The sequence below is a fragment of the Petromyzon marinus genome, chromosome 25, assembly GCF_048934315.1.
Source record: "Petromyzon marinus isolate PM22_M1 ecotype Great Lakes invasive population chromosome 25, UKy_Petmar_22M1.pri1.0, whole genome shotgun sequence".
Classification (NCBI taxonomy): Eukaryota; Metazoa; Chordata; class Hyperoartia; order Petromyzontiformes; family Petromyzontidae; genus Petromyzon; species Petromyzon marinus.
The window spans coordinates 9733851-9751857 of record NC_133691.1 but is presented as its reverse complement, the minus strand read 5'-3'; the positions used below and the strand labels follow the sequence as shown (position 1 = coordinate 9751857).

At 46.9% G+C, this 18007-nt stretch overlaps 1 long non-coding RNA gene across 3 annotated transcripts; it reads left to right on the top strand.

Moving 5' to 3' along the window:
* Nucleotides 1-17286, top strand: LOC142929141 (uncharacterized). Of its 3 annotated transcripts, none has more exons than XR_012945314.1 (4): nt 1-500; nt 2307-2385; nt 16139-16207; nt 16480-17286. It is a non-coding gene; the product is annotated as an uncharacterized LOC142929141 (long non-coding RNA). The 3 variants fall into 3 exon arrangements; XR_012945313.1 differs by lacking the exon at nt 1-500 and adding an exon at nt 1193-1937; XR_012945312.1 differs by lacking the exon at nt 1-500 and having other exon boundaries at nt 1197-2385.
* The last annotated feature ends 721 nt before the right edge of the window (nt 17287-18007 follow it).

Here is an 18007-nt window from a genome sequence, read left to right as displayed (position 1 = left end):
TGTGTTACTATAATAATAGCCCAGAAATGTGTTACTATAATAATAGCCCAGAAATGTGTTACTATAATAGCCCAGAAATGTGTTACTATAATAATAGCCCAGAAATGTGTTACTATAATAATAGCCCAGAAATGTGTTACTATAATAATAGCCCAGAAATGTGTTACTATAATAATAGCCCAGAAATGTGTTACTATAATAATAGCCCAGAAATGTGTTACTATAATAATATCCCAGAAATGTGTTACTATAATAATAGCCCAGAAATGTGTTACTATAATAATAGCCCAGAAATGTGTGACGCGTGTGACGTCACTCCACATGCCGCATCCCCTCGTCAATAATACAAGAATCATGCGCGGGTGGATTTTTACAGCAGAAATGATTTATTTTCGCAAATTCGCTTTAAGTTTGACGTTTGATAGTGAATGTGATAAATCATTCTACGCAGCAACAAAGTGGATTTGGTGTATTTATTTCTTCAGCACTTGAGTCAAAAGGTAAGCCTAATGTATGCCTCTACATTATGGTAAAATAGACACGAGTTCATAGTGCTACAGTGACATTAAGTGAGGTGTTTTATGGCGTAGTTTTGTGCAAGAACCACTGCCATTAAGACAGTGCTACAGTGTACTGCAGTGAAGTGTTTGATGACGTACTTTCGTGCAAGATTCACTGCCATTAAATTTACACACGATACAATGATACTCTGGTCGATTTTTTTTCGTAAATATTACAGCTTCCGTCCTAGGACGGGCGAAGCAGCTGGTTGTATGAGAATAGGTTTCACCCTTTCTGGCAATACAATTGGTGTTAAGATGTTAAAACACCAAACGAAAACCTTTTGCAAGGAATCATGTCTGCATTAACCACATATACTTGTGGTTAACGTGCATACAAAAAAAACATGCTCTGACAGTATATGCATTGTCTTTTAAACTGATTTGTTCCACACCAGAGGCAGCTTTCTTTGGGGCCGTCCATGACGTCACGCGATTTTGAACGATTTTTGACCCCCCCCCCCTAGTTACACGGCGTCACAAAAAGTCAGACCCCCCCCCCCATCAAATATGACGTCACAAAGCTCTGCCTGCCCCCCCCCCCCAAAAAAACATGCTTCAAATCGCTTTAAACTGTTGTCATTGTAATGCGTATTTAATGTGGCGCTGCACTCTGATGTAGGAGAAAACATTTATTAAAAAGTCTATTTAATTAAGTAGAACGTGTCGTCTATATTTATTTAAAATTGCGCATTTTGATGTGACGTCACATTTCTCAACCCCCCCCTTCGTCATTTATGGACGGCCCCTTTAGAGCCTAGTCTCAAACAGTGTTAGACCAGAGAACGTCGAAAGGCAAATAGCACAAAGATCTATTTTTATATTTTGATACTGGTAATGGAGGTCCCATTATGTTACTATTGTGTTTGTCTTTACTTTGGGATGCCGCAATTTTACTCTTTACAGCTTTAGCGCTCAAATTAACAATGGTAATTTAGGATTTGGCAACTTAGTTAAGCACCCAAGTGGCAAAGATAATCCAGGAACGAAGGTGGGTTTGCCATCCCAGATTTAATGTTTTACTGCGTCTCCTCTGAAGCGTATCAGGTCGTATTTCTTAAACCATTGACTTTTCCTGGAACAAGTTTTGTGGTGGTAAAAACCGGTTTTTTGGGGAGGGGGGGGGGTATGAGAGTGCATTGTTTAAACCTCCTCATAGCCATTCGGTGCCATTCATAGTGAACAAACTATTTAAACAAGCCGTGCGCTTAGGAACGTGAGTGGCATTGCTTGGAGGTGTTCACTCGTCAACATCGTCGTCAGGACTGTCTTATCAAACCTGCCGCTTGATTAAGTACGACAATGTATTTGCTCCATACGAGTGGATGAGCGTGTGTGTGAGTGTGCGCGCTAAAGACTTGTACAACTCAAACGCCGGTAAGACTTTGTACGTTTGTCCGACGTGTTGCCACGCCCGTGTTCCGTTCTCTCTGCTCGTGTGTGCACGCATTGTCCACGCGTCGCAACCTCACTGCCACGCGGGTGCTCGCAGTTCTGCTGAAGACATCATCAGATAAGACATCATCTGATCAGCTTGCACTTTTTTTTGGAGAGGGAGGGGGGGGTACATTGCAGTGACGTTAATTAACAATATTGGTTTGGTATCAAGAGTGTTTCCTCCAGCATTGAGATGTCGCAACATTGTAGAATTAAATGTATAGTTGCGAACGTTTGAGCTATGTTTAAAAAAAAATCTCTGATGTTACTGTATTTCGTTTACTGTTGTTCCCATTGGTTGTGTCGCAGTTAAGGTTAACAGAGGGGAAAATGGCATGGAATTATTTACGTCTTCTAACCCTCCTGGCGGTCCTGTTAAGTGCCCAAGGTGAGTCCTGAATGTTCGTATTTCTCACTGGGGAAATTGATATGACTTGAACAGTTGATAATGCAGTAACGGTCATACAAAAGAATATGTGATGCTTTATACTCATTGGTTGTTTCGGTAAAGTCACGTATGTCGAAATAAAATAAAATAAATCACGACGTTTCTAACGCAACAACAAGCGCTCGTCCTCAGGTGAAAATGGCGTAAACCACACACCGAGGGAACACACAGAGGGACATCACACACAGAGCACACAGAGAATGGCAAACTGCACGGAGGCAAATACAGCAAGAAGATAGGAGACGCGCAGGGAGACGCGCAAGGAGACACACAGAGGGACATCACACGCAGAGCACACCGAGACTGAGGGAATTACTATACTCATTGGTTATTTCGGTAAAGTCACGTATGTAGAAATAAAATGCACGGAGGCAAATACAGCAAGAAGATGGGAGATGCGAACTCAGCAAACCTTAGAAATATAATGCGATGCAACACCGTGGGCTAACAACAAAGTTAGACACTAAACCGGGTTAAACACGTATTTCAAAAGACTGCTAAATCTTGTGTTCATCTTCTAGATTGAATACACCAACGTAAACAGTGGATAATGACTCGTGAACAGACACGAGGTACGAGGTAGCAGAGATACATACACAGAGAAGACACAGGGAAAGGTGTTTTGGGTAGTACAGAGAGACACAACGAACAACACCACACCAAGAGACATACACACATGGAGGGGCACACACAGAAAGATGCTCGGAGGGGTAACGCACAGGGACTTATATAGGCTGTAGAGGTGGGGGAAGGGAAGGGTAACCGTGCATGGACATGCAAATACCAATGCAGGCAACAAATCGGGAGAAACACATGGGAACACGAAAACGGAGAAGGTCCGGAAGTCCATAATACAGTTTTTTTTGGGTTAGATCGCGTCAGTGCCGGATTATCCTAGTAGCTACATATATGTAGTAGCTACTACATATGTAGTGGCCTTATTGACGTCAGAGACTATTGACTTGAGGCAACATGTATTTATTACAGATATCTCAATTACAGTAGCGACCCTGACACTCGAAGAGGTAACGGCCTCTTCACCCGTGCTTCACAGAGGGAAGTGTTCCCGAGCTTAAGCCCACGCTAGCTCCCTACGTCCCTCTAACCCAGTCCTCTCTTGAGAGGCTATAGACCTGGCCCAGCTTCGGCACAGGTCTCGATCACCAGCCCACGAGTCCGGCCCTCAGAAGGACATCGGTCCTCGCGGCTCTGGTGTCGCACCCTGGCTTGCTTTGCCCGGCCCTCAAAAGGGCAGCGAGTCAAAGGAGTTCCAGGGTCTGGCTAGTCGGTCTTCGTTCTTCACTGGCTCTTCATCTTGACTGATGAAGCCGTCCCAGCTGCAACAACACTCAACAATAAAGCACTTAACAAGAACCAGAATCACATGTGCCTCAATAACAAGAACAACACATCAATAACAACAACAATCGCAATAAATTACCCCAACCCACCTGTACAAATAAATACTATAAACAGCACACAACAACAAAAAACCCTCCCCCCCGGCACCGGAGCCCGCGACGCAACTCGACCGACCCGACGCATAGTTCGTGAGGAGAAGAAGGACATCTGGACAGTGAGTATACATCCCTCACGAAAACCGGTGTGATTTAGCACGAGTCCGAATGGCTGGTCCGTTGTACGGGGCAGGGAATGGTTGTCTGGGGGTTGAGGCAGGCAGCCCCTGAGAGCACGGTGTGGGCTGCCTGGTTCCACAATCATCGTCCGGCTCCAGCGGCCGATGCGCTGTTTCAGCCGTCAATTCCGGTGTGCCTGGAAGTGGAACAGTCAGTGGCATGTGAGGATAAGGCGACGGCACAACATTTCCTGAGTCGACGGACACATTACATGCTCGGCCCGTAGGACATGTAGGGTAGGAATGAGGTGAAATGAATGGTTTCAGCCGTCATGAGTGAACATACCATAGCCGTTTCCCCCACTTAATCCAAACACATTGTGGCCGTGCGACCTGCTCAACCTCAACCGGCCCCCGCCATGGCTTCAGCAGTTTTTGGGATGTCGCCAATGGTACCTACGGACAGTGTAACCAGGCCTTATCGCCAGGCTTCCACTCGTGGGTGTGTGTGCGGTGTGCGCGCAACCGCTCGTTCGCCTTTTGGCGAGAGCTCGAATGCTGAGCCGCAGCCTCCCATGCCTCGGCCAATTTCAAAAGGTTGATTTTGACATGATCGGCCAACTTGGATTTTGGGTGGGGCGCCGGAATCCCCAACTGGGCATCCACGGGCAGATCAACATGCCTGCCATACATCAGGAAGAATGGGGAATACCCAGTTGCCGCGTGGGGAGCTATCCTATAGGCGGCAAGAACACCCGGGATTTGGAGGTCCCAATCCACCTGAGATTCGCACACCTGATGGCACAGCATGGACATGAGCGTCCTGTGGAGCCACTCCACCATCCCATCCGTCTGCGGGTGGTAAGGGGAGGTACGCACTTTTTTTGTACCCAAAAGGTCGCACACCTCACGCAGTAAGAAGCTCAAGAAATTATTTCCCTGATCAGTCAGCAGCCGCTCCGGTGCGCCTTTGTCCAGGACATAGCCCTGTCGAGCACGACGAGCTCGTTGACGCGGGAGACTGGAATGGATTGCAGCGACGGACTGGCCGCCTTGGCTGGCGGTTTCCGCTGGGCACACTGTACACATCCTCTGAGAACGATCGACACATCCTTATTCATGCCTGGCCAGAAGAAGTCAAGGCGGAGCATGGCTAGGGTCTTGTGAAACCCTAAATGCAACAGCTGCTCGTGAGCGGCCAGGATGATCCTACCCCGTAAGGCAGAAGACACGACGATTTTATAATGAAGGGCTTTCCCGTCCCAATTCATAAGGAGACCCTCCCGCAATATCCAAGAATCGACCCCTCCCCGACCATCCGTGGAGCCGCCAGCCTTACGACACAGTCAGCGAGGATCAAATTAAGTAACGAATCTCCACCCATTTGAGAGAGAGAGATACTCGGAGCCGGTGCGTTAGCGGCGGCGGCCAAAACCATGGACGGGACAACACATTTCGGTTTGCAACGTCCCGACCCAAGAAAGCATGCACATTCCCCGCCGACGGGCAGTCACAACAGGGCATCAGCGTTTGTATGGCGAACACCCTTTCAGTAAGTGGTTGTGAATTGGTAGTCCTGCAGGACTTCCAACCATCGAGACAATTAGCCTGATGGCTGGTCAACACGGAGTGCATATTGTAACGCCGCATGGTCCGTACGGACAATGAAGTGCCGTCCGTAAAGATACGGCTGATACTGTTGGATAAAAAAAACGATAGCCAATAGTTTGCGACGGGTGACGCAATACCAATGTTCTGCTGGTGATAAAACCATGCTACCATAGGCGATGACGCGTTCGACTCCTCCAATGACCTGCGAGAGCACTCCGCCAATGCCGGTGTTACTGGCATCCGTGTCGAGCAGAAAAGGCGCAGTAAAATCAGGGTAACACAGGGGCGGAGCACTCACGAGGGCGTCACAGAGGGAGTGGAAGGCGGCCTCCTCCTCAGGACCCCAGCAAAATTTAACGCCTTTCGCCATTAGAGCGTGGAGGGGCTTGGCTATCGTGGCAAAGTGTGCGACGAACCGCCGATAGTAGGAGGCAAATCCTATGAAGCTACGGACCTCACTGACCGAAGTGGGCGTGGGCCAGGAGCTGACGCACTGTGTTTTAGCGGGATCAGTAGAGATACCTGAACGACTCACTATGTGCCCCAAATACCGCACAAATTCCCGGAGGAGGTGGCACTTCTGTGGTTTAAACTTTAATTTAGCGGACCGCATTTTCAGAAATACTGCCCGTAGACGTTCGAGGTGTTCCTCGAACGTCCTGCTGAACACAATGACATCGTCCAGGTAAATTAAACAGGTATCCCATTGGAGACCGGCCAAAACCAATTCCATCAAGCGTTGGAATGTCGCGGGAGCTGAGTGGAGTCCCATAGGCAACCGATTAAACTGAAATAGGCCCACGGGTGTTCTAAAAGCGGTCTTGGGTTTTGACTCCTCGTCAAGGGGGAGTTGCCAAAATCCCGATAGCAGGTCTAACGTGGAGAAATATTGTGCCCCTGCCAAGGCGTCCAATGATTCGTCCATACTGGGGAGTGGATATGCGTCGGCCACAGAGATCTTATTAAGGTGACTAAAATCCACACAAAATCTCAGAGACCCATCGTGCTTTTTGACGAGCACGATGGGGGCCCCCATGGACTGGTGGAAGGGGAAATGATGTCCGCAGACAGCATGTCATTAACAGACGATATGACATGGTCCTTCTCGGCGGGACTTAGCCGGAAGGGATTTTGCCGAACGGGGGCGGTGTTACTAGTGTCAATATGATGACGTAACAAGTCAGTGCAACCGATATCATATTTGTGGTTGCTAAAAACGAAAACTCAAGCAACAGGGCGCGCAGTGCAGCAAGTTGTGAACTGGATAGGTCACTTGATCCAGAACAAAGTGAATCCAACCACCCATGATCCCGGCTTAGTTCTGGATGTGGAGCGGGACCGGTATGTACATGCCCAACCACCGGCTCCCCCATTGGTGCCGTCATCGCGTGAGCGAGCACGGTTCCTTGTGGGACCACAGCCGTCCGCGAGCCCACATTTAGAACCATGACGAAAGGACTCCTGTCTCCTCACACTATCGTCTGAGCCACCAACAACTCCAGCCCCCTCATTGCTCCGTTTGACAGACCCAAAAGGACCCCATGCGTTGCTACCCCTATGCTGAGAGGTTTTCGCAACTGTAGGGGAACCAACATCTGTGACCCAGGCGGTATGTGTACCGTCTGGGTGACCATAGCTTGTACAGTCGCACAGGCCGTGTGTATACCGCTGGGAGAAGCCAAAAACGCAATGTGGCGACCCGAAGGAAGCTCAATACAGCCCTGATCAATGAGGATCTTAATCGGCATTTTAGACAAAAAATCCGTTCACAATAAACATGGGACTGCGAGAGAGGATGAAACCAAGACTGGCCCAGACAGTTTAATATCGCCGATAGAAATTCTCACCCGGATTTGACCGACAATGCCCAAGGATCCTCCGTTTGCCGCATAGCACGGAACGTCAACGGGCAGTAATGGTCGACATTGAACAGGAAGTATGTTATAAATCAGGTCGGAAATAATTGTTGCCGACGCCCCAGTGTCAACCAGCACCCGAACCTCGACCCCCTCAATAGAACCCGCAACCACGGACGACCCGGCCGACGCAGCAACCACCCTATGAGCCAACTCGGACCACTGACCTGGTCCGAGTGCTCGTTAGTGGCAACTCGCAACGAGCATATATTCGCCTCATCCGCTGCCAGGACGATGATGCCCAACTCCTGGACCAACGCTAGGAGCTTCTCCGTCACCATGGCATCGATGCCTTCACAGTCCATCTGTGGAAAAGCTGCCTTAGCAAGGGCCAGAAGAGCTGTGCGGTAGGCGAGAGGCATCTCCTTCGCGCCCTTCCGCCGGTCATGGAAGTGGTGGCGACTCGCAGACGGTGGCCCGTATACAGTGGCCATCAACCGAAGTGCTGCCGTTAGTGTAGAGCGACTTGCTTTCGGGGTTGACATGAGGGTGGCCAGAGCGTCGTCATCCAGAGTCGCCGGGAGGGCGCACAGCGCCTCATCGTCGGACCAGCCCGATATCTTTTGGTGAGCGAGGAAGCGTCGGTGGAAAGCTCCTCAGTCGCCTCCCTCAGCTGTGAAAACTGTTAAAATGGGCAGTCGCTGCTGGAACGTTTGCTCCATCTCCGGCCGATGATGGTCACATACAGCACTCGTACAGTGCAATGGCGGCCCCCTCTGTAGGTCACAGCACTTCTGGCGCGGAGATTGCTGGTTGGCTACGGCTGTGCCCGTCACTTGAGGATGACGTGGCGAGCGGTGGTTGGATGCCGCATCCCACGTGGTGCGCCCGGCCCCCGCCACTCCCGGAGTCCACCGCAGAAATGGCGGCAATTTAAATTTGTCCACCGCTCCTCCCGGACGGGTAATTTATTCCATTATGGATGCAGCGGCGAGCAGCAGTTCAGCGAGGCGGGAGTAAGCATCCCAGAGCCCACACCCTGACTGTGGCGGCATGTCTGGCGGCTGCGATGGCTGTTGAAGCGCCGGCATCGCTCCAACTCCAGCCGACCCGCCTCTGCAGAGTCGTCAATTTGGCCTGGTTCGTGCGCACGAACTGTGCTCCTCGTGTCCATCTCGTGCAGGTAAAACCACTTCTGACCCCTTATTGACGTCGGAGACTGTTGACTTGAGGCAACACGTATTTATTACAGATATCTCAATTACAATAGCGACCCTGACACTGGAAGAGGTAACGGCCTCTTCACTGAGGGGCGGGGCTGGGAGGGATCACAGCATCCCCCACCAGCCCCCCAGGGTGGTGGCCGTTGCGGACGTGTTTGTGGCCACCATTATACAACCGCGTGTTACCCTCCCGTAACACCTCTACACATATACTACATATATATGTATGTACATAATACATATATGTAGCTACTACTTTATTTTTTATTATTTTTTTATTTTGGTATAGCCCTGTGAGCCATTCGGCTCTTGAATCGGGTGCAACCACAACAAACAAAAAAACAAAAACACGAACAAGATAAACATCTTAAAGTGACTATGTGACTGTGCAAACAGAAAATCCATGAAAAAAACAACAAAATATTCCTGAAAAAAGCACCGTACACCAACGCTGTGTGCAAAAAATGCCAGTGGGATGCAAGTCAAACAACAACAACAAACACAATAAAACTTAGATTAAGACCATCAGTCTAACTCCGTACTACAACAAAACAAACATGTCCATACCAAAAAACGTTTTCGAAATCACCAAAAAAATAAAGCCATAATTGCAACGTAACAGTGATCACAGGGAATGTGACCGAATTTTTACAATAAACTACATATGTAGTGGCGCGACGGCGCGTGTTTATAACGGCTGCATGTCCGCGCTCGGCTGCCAGGGGAAGGTAGTTAGTTGGCGAGCGTCGCCACGTGAATGGGAGCACGACGCGGCTGGGGAACGTTGAGAGCGGCCAGGTGCGGGAAGACCGTTGATGTAATTAAAGTAGGATATGGACCGGAATTGAAGGGACCGGTACCTGTCAATCACATAGAGGAATCTTCCGGACAGGATGTTCTGGAAGGGTCGCGAGGGCTATATAAGACGAGCGAACGAGCTCGGAGGGACAGTGGGCTGAAGACAGAAGACAAGACAAGTTGAAGCCGGACCAGCATAGGTTAGCTATCCCTGTGTGGGAGTAGTCCTGTATGGACTCGTATAGGCTAGGGGTAGAGGCGCTAAGGGCATGAGCGCAGTCCGTACGTGGGCACGTTTAAACGCCGCGGCTGCCGTGGTATCGAGCCGCTGAGACAGCGAGACACGGCAGCCGAAGGGACGAAGGAAGGTTCGCAGAGAGTGAGACCGGGAGGCGGCGAGTGAGAGAGCGAACGAGCGGCGCACGGCGGAATCTCAGCATGCTGCAACAAGTGCTGTAATGTCGACATCGTGAATAAAGTGGCCCGGAAAGAAAAAGACAACAAGTTGTCCACCTGAAATCTACAACACTACACATATATGTAGTAGCTACATATATATGTAGTAGCTACGGGCCCCGCACTTTCAAAGGCCCCGCGCTAAATGCTTTCCAGTTATCAATTCTGGTTCAGTGATTCTGTACTTGCTCTATAACTATAGTACTATACTGTCTTCAACTTTTATGAACTACTGGGTGTTTAAGGCTAGCGATTTGTCATATTATCTGGCTGTATAGAAAATGAAAACATACAATTACTTTGCTATGCAAGTAAAAAAATTGTGTTTTTTTTATATTTAGGGCCCCTTTATAACATATGCTACAGGCCCCGCACAAGCTTAATCTGGCACTGTATCACATAAATATATAAATGTGTCGTTAATCCACCACCACCCGCAACAGCCAATTAGTAAGGGTTGTCATGTAAACAGAACATGCCAATTCGTTACTAGTCCAGCACACTGATGTGTTGGAGAGTCAAGCCACAACATTTACAATCTGAGTACGACGTTTCACCAGTAATTATAACTAGCTTCATCAGTCGCCTGATTGACATGTTCTGTTTACGTGACAAACCTTACTAATTGGCTGTCGGGTGGTGCCGGGTTTAACGACACACATTTACGTGATTTAACCCAAAAAAACCTGTATTATGGATGATATTGGTCGCAAATGCCTATATGTTAAAAAGGCCCGGAAAGTTCAAATCAGTAGTAAAAATATTCTCAAAATTGTTGAACCAGCTAATTGAGAAATTAATTTTCTGTGTTTAAAAAAAAAATACGCTTCATTCAACGTGAATTGCCTAATGAAGATAACATTTTTAAGTTGTTCATATTAGAAACCACTGTAACACCACAGCCTGATTTTTACCGGGGGGCGGCTGTGAAGGCGTCCGAGTGAGAGATATCCCTTCGTTCATTGCGATTAGCTTCACATTTTAGCCATGCCGTTTGAGACCCATTCAGGGTGATGAAAAAGGCGCCCAGGGCTGTAATGAGACGATATCACGCTGCGAGGTCTCACTGTGCAAATGTAACAGGTCACAGCTTTTGGCAGTGTCAAAGGGGTTGTGTCGTGTGGACTTGAGGGTCATGGGGACAGCATTTGAGAGCTTTTTTGTTTTGTTTCATATTGTTTATAAATGCCTACCTTTTGGTAGATAAGACAGTTATATCACTTTCACGGGAAGGCCAATAACATGACAAGGTTTTTCTTAATTTGAACACCATATTTTCAAGTCACTCACAACAGCCCCACCTAGTGCCAATGTCACGAGCCGCCACTACCGATTGTGCTGTTGTGTCCTGTCGCGAGACAGAGTACACTAGCCATTCGGATTTCAAGGAGGCAAGTGCAATACTTTTTAGTCGCTGGACCAGAGCAGAAATTGGTACCACTTAAAGTAGAACCACTGTACTCTTGGTTCTTTCGGTAAAGTCACATGGAAAATCAAATAAAATCATTAAAGAATACGACATTAATGATAAAACACAGACGCAGAAACAACACAGGCAGACAACATACAGAGAGAGACACACAAAGACACACACCAAGACAAACAGAAGGACAACCACTCTGTGCCGAGGCCTTAAATAGAAAGAGGGGGGAGGGGCCAGGGCAGAGAGAGGACTGCGGAGGACAAATGAGTGGAGTAGTGTGGAATTCCGGACCACAGTGGCTGGAGGAGAGACAATGGTTCTATTATTATTTGATTTGATTTTCTACGTGACTTTGCCGAAATATCCAAAGAGTAATTTCTGCAGTCACGAAAGCTTCGAATCAAGTTAGAACCACTGTAGTAACGATTTATATGTATGGCTAATAATATTGGATAATTCTTTTAACCCACTCATTTCATATGAGTGTAGTGGAGTAGGAAGGTGTGCTGGGGAAACTGCGCGATTGTATTGATCACACGGACAGTGTGGGGTTTATCTGGGGTCAGCCTGAGGAGACGGCCGAAACAGTGGGGTCGTGTTAGGACAGCCAGGTGAAGAGGCTGGGGTGATGAGGTAACAGTCGGGCCAATTAAGCCAGAAGGGCTGTGATTGGTTGGTGCTGTTGCTGGGGCCGAGGAGGCGTCGAGGTGTCTGGAAAAAGGCAGGTGGTTGAAGACGCGAGGCGTGCTGAGGCACGCGGACCAATTAATTAGCGATAATGAGAATGGGGATAAATTGGGGGGAGACAGAGAGAGAGAGAGGAGGAGATTGGAGTTGGGAGCTGTGCGGTGAAGACGTTGAGTTCGGAAACAGAGTTTAGAAGAGAGTTGGAGCATAGTGATAGCGAAACCGAAGCAAGACGAAGCAGTTAGCAGTGGAGTGAGCATAGTGATAGCGAAGCTGAAGCAAGACGAAGCAGTTAGCAGTGGAGTGAGCATAGTGATAGCGAAGCTGAAGCAAGACGAAGCAGTTAGCAGTGGAGTGAGGATAGCGAAGCCGAAGCAAGATGAAGCAGTTAGCAGTGCAGTGAGCATAGTGATAGCGAAGCTGAAGCAAGACGAAGCAGTTAGCAGTGGAGTCGGCATAGTGATAGCGAAGCTGAAGAAGATGGAGCAGTTAGCAGTGGAGAGAGCGTAGTAATAGAGGAGCTGGAGACGAGGTGTGCGGAGACAGAAGTGAGATTGGGTTTCGCTGTGTGCGACGACGCTGTATAGCGGAGGAGCTGAGGAGGATAGCCAGCAGTGGAGAGAGCGTAGGAATAGAGGAGTTGAAGACGTGTGTGCGGAGCAAAGCGACGTGATACTGGGAACCAAGGTGGTGAGCGAGACGGGCGAAGCACGGCGAATGAGCCGCGGTGTCCGGGATACGGTGGAGTGTGGAGGACGTGTTAAACGATGAAAATAAAGTGGTTGAAGAAAGACAAAAGTTGTTCGTGTAAAGTTCAACCACTACATGAGTATCACAAATCGCACTGCCATTAGCCACTTAAAGAAATTGGAACGACTATACGACCTCAGGTGGGACTGACAAGTGAAATAGCTTGCTGGTTAACACGGTAGAGGCAGAATTTGCCACACACTTTGCTACAAAAAATAATGTACGTAACATGACATTTAAAAAAATATACAGCTTTAATTTACATTTTCATATCTGGGATTGAGCTAAATGAAGTAAAAATATAAGTTTATTGTTGTTTATTTTGTCCAATCGTTGGTGACTGGGCTGAGACCATCAACTCGCTATTCGTGAGAACCCAGAATCTCGGCAGTGCCAGCTCAGTGCTCTGACCTCTGAGCCGCCTCTAAAACACGTGAGTTAGTACGTGTGCGGGCAGGACTGTGGGCATTGGTGTGGAGCACCGCGCATGTCAGCTGGTTTCGGCTTCCACGAGTCGGCTCTACTGCAGGATGAGCAAAGATTTTCCACATGTTATCTGACGAGTAAAACTAGATTTTTCAAAATACATGGCAGTGATAAGACCCGACCCACAAGAATAGCTGCCATAGAATCTGAACAGTAGTCAGATTAATCTGGGTTGAAACGAGAAGTGGCACCGACGTGACCTGAAAGTGAGAGACCCGATTACACAAGAATAGACTTGTCTTTACATAATGGGTGACGTCACGATTCCTGGATTTTAAATGCATGTCATTTCAATAAAAGGTGTATGGAGTTTGTTTGCATAAATATACATAAAATGTATGCATTCGTATTTGTATTCGAATAAATGAATGTAGTACACGGTGAATAACTTTAAAGTTGAAGTAAGCTCATGGTGATATAAACATTTTATAATCAATCACAGTTATAATAGTTGAGTTACCACCGGTCCCAGTTTTCCCAGGACATGCTCCCTTTGATGTAGCTGTACTGGGAAATCTGGAACCTTCAGAAGAATAAAAGTATTACTTTTGGTCAGTTGAGTAGTAATACACCACTTAAGAATATCCATTTCATGTAGTTCTCCACTATTTCGGATGTATAGACAATTTTTATTTGGAGGACATTTCATAACCTGGATTTACAAGAGAATGGGATGCATGTTTCTCTAGACACTACAATCCATCTGTCCACATATATTCTGCTTCAGATAGGCTGTAGTTAATAAGTTCAGGCAATCCGTTGATTTTCCATTGATGGTAGACTTGAGTTATAATATTATACGCATTTAACAGGTGATTATTGATAATAGGTTTTTCCGGGAACAAAACAGGTGTTAAGATGTTAAAACACCAAACTGAAACCTTTTACAAGGAATCATGGCTGCATTAACCACAATGCTTGTGGTCAGAATGCAAACAAAAAACGTACTCTGATAACATGGAATTCTCCTTGAAACTGATTGATCCATACCAGAGACAGCTTTCTTTTGAGCCTCGTCTCAAACGGTGTTAGACCAGAGGACGCCAAAAGGCGTATTCTGACCAAAAGCATTGTGGTTAATGCAGACATGATTCCTTGTAAAAGGTTTCAGTTTGGTGTATTAACATCTTAACACCTGTTTTGTTGCCAAAAAAAAGGGGAAAAATCTATTATCATATTTTGGTACTGGCAAAGGAGGTCCCATGAAGGTGATTTTTGGTCACACTATGACTAGGAATAGTGTACAAGCTCTTAATCCTAAAGATTAAAAAAAAATACGTAACGTGTTATATTCGTAAGCAAGGGTTAAAATTGCTTGCTACATTCCTGAATTTGCAGTATATGCTGTTTAAAGAAAGCTATTTGTTGCTTTAGGCGAATTCTACATACCACGATTTATAGCGAATGTTTGTGTCTATACATGACTAAAATTCGAATGAGGGTTCATGTCCTTCTTTGTAAATGTGCACAGTTGAACAGTTAAATACAACAGTGGAAATATATAAAGTAAAATCATTTGCAATAGCAACAGTTCTTATAGCATGAGCAATAGCGCCATAAAATAAAGCACCAGCACAAAGTTTAAGGTTACTGAGAGGAGCGGCCTATATCGATCGGGGCATCCTCGTCCTCGCATAGCATCATCCTCCACGCCATGGCTGCTTTCTCCACTGCTTGGCCTCTTCCACTGGAACCCACCTTCCACCATCTCTCCCCTATCATACCTCCACCATTAACGTTTGACCATACCTCGATGTATAACATTTTGTTTAGCGTTCTTTAAGACATGAACGTAAAGTGATACATCATACTTTGAAACGTATTTTACCATAATGGGGCATCCATTATGTAACTCAACGTGCATTCCTAAGAAAATATTTAGTCACCAAGAAACCTAAAATAACACAAACGAGTGGTGTGGCTACGAAACACTGCACCTAGGTAAATTGCATGGAACTGTATACAATGCACGCACGAACAAACGACGTAACAATGTGCATTTACTAGAGGTATTTCGATTTTTTAATACCAATTTTTATTTTAAAAAACAATAATGAAACAAATGAAAAAGGTCTAAATTTATGACGAATCATCGTAAATCGAATGAACATATATTGGGGGTATACTTGTGTAATGAGCGACTTCCGCGACACGTCGTGTAGAGGGTACTCTCTTCTTTATTCACATTCGGGCACACCACAGGCCAACCTTATACTCTTCCTTCTCCAAGTACACACGGAGATATTAGCATCCCTACAGGCTACACGTGGTCGATCCAGCAGCGTGGTTCCGTCCGCCCACTCCCGGCCTCGCCGCTGGTTGACAGCGCGCCGGCGAAGGTGGTGGGACTTCCAGTGCCCACAGTCCTCGGAAACCATTGTATTATTCATCGTGTTGTTTACAAACCCTAGCCTTTGCCTTGATCCGTGCCCTGGAATCTGGTCCACTGTCGGAGACAACGTCACCCAAGACATCAATTTTATACCTGTTCCTGTGTTTTATTTATACTATGTTGGAGAAATGTGTGAGTTGAGGGTGAGGACACATGAAGACAAGCTGTGTGACTGAATTGTATCTCCTCTGCATCAGTGGCTGTTTGTCTATTTGTGTTAGTGAACTCAATATCAAGAAAATTAGTTTTGGGCCTTTTTGAACGTTCATATATTTTGTCTTCCAAGAGATGATAGCCCAGAACGTCCCTTATCTGTAGTCCTGGTAAGCTGTTGAATTTATTGCAGCTAATAACATTTGTTGAAGTGGTGGGGCATGGGGGCATAGTTACAGTAGCTGAATGTTAATTGAAATGCACTTGATTCTTGTTTAACAGGACAGACAACCCCGACAGCATTGACAACACATCTGCCAGTGACAGTACAGATAACATCTTTGAATATTGGTAAGACACCCAGTGCTTCCAACATTTATTTACCTAATGTAACACAAACATTAAAACGAAACTATAAGGATGTGAATATATGGTAATCGTTTGGATGTGCTGTATGATTATGATGGCGAAGTGGACTGTAGATGAAAGTGACTGTGAAAAAGGTGACTGTCTAGAAAATGTTTATGACTAACATAAAAAAGGTTCCTTAATTATTTTCTAACATTTCACCTGTTCTTTTTCGAAGGGTAAAATAATGACAAAATGTATTTATGTTTTATTAGAGTGTGCAGGAAGTGACTTCCAATGTGCTGCTGATAAACGCTGCATCCTGGGAATCCTGTACTGTGATGGGGTGGCTGATTGTGCGGACCAAAGCGATGAGACTCCAAACTGCCAATGCCGGTCAGACCAAATCCGTTGTGGCGATGGAACATGCCTAGGAATAGAATATGTGTGTGATGGGGTCTATGACTGTGGAGACTATTCAGATGAAAACAACTGCAGTGAGTTAATTATATTAACTATATGATACTATTATGAATGTCATATCTAATTTAATATAAGTATGTATCATTTATAGGAAGGTATTAATTGACATTGTTTTTTGCAGCTTGCACTCCGAATCAGTACAAATGCAATAACAGTAACACCGAATGTTTGGACCCACTCTACGTCTGCGATGGAGAAACTGACTGTAGCGATGGATCTGATGAAAGCAACTGTGAAAGAGGTTTGTTTACTGAATTACTCTATTAACTGCCAGTAGATAACCTAAAGATGGATGCATTTTATCTAAATATCTGTCAATTTGCATTCCATAAAGTAACTTGGACAGCGGCTAGGGCAATTTGAGCACAAATTCAAAATTGTAAAAGTGTTGAGGTGTAAATGATGACACGAAGACAGATCTTTGTAAGGGCTTTTGCCAACAGTTTATTAGGAGGCTTATGCCAGTAACTGATGGAGGAATATTTCACTTGTTCCCAGGGGTAGGGGTACTGGGGATCCCCTAGCACACCCACAGGCTAACCTAGCCTGGTGCTAATTTCCCCCTACCCTGGGTCCCATCTCTCCACCAGGGAAAGGGTAATGGGAGATCACTAGCACACCCAGGGGCTACACTAGCCCGGTTCTAATTTCCCCCTACCCTGGGTCCCGACTTCCACCCTTCACATTCCCGGACTCTCCAGACGACCTTGAACACGTGACGGGTTCCAGCTTAAATACCCCAGGGGGACGTGACGTCACTGTCCCGCCCCTGTGCATGACGTCACCATCCATGACGTCATCGTACCGGAGGGCGAGTGTGACATGACGTCACTAACTACTATTCTACATCACCCTCCCCCACCCGTGAAAAAAAATCAGCCGACCCGGCTGCAACCATTATGAGAGCAGAGCTCGGCAACCCGGATGGGAAGACAACCACATCAAAAGAGTGCAAGTGACATGTGTGTGAAGAGAACAGGACCGGCTGCTAGAACACAACCCAACACTAGGGCAGCACGGTACAGGGCAACTTGGAGACAGTCTCCACACGGGACACCGGAGCGTGTCCGAAGAAGGCAGGGGACGAAGAAACGGCCCCACTGGCCGTCACCGTATCCGCACGCCCCACGAGCATGTGCGTGAGGCCGGCCCGCTCCCCCGTGCCGCGTCGGCGTCAGAATCGGCGGTGTGCTGGCAGGTGTCAAGTCCGCCGGCCAATCCGCCAGGTGAGGCGCCGCTGGTGGAATTACTGGCAGGGCTTCTGCAGGCGCACACAAAGGCATGGCATCGTTTGCGCCATACAACTCGTGTGGCCCAGCT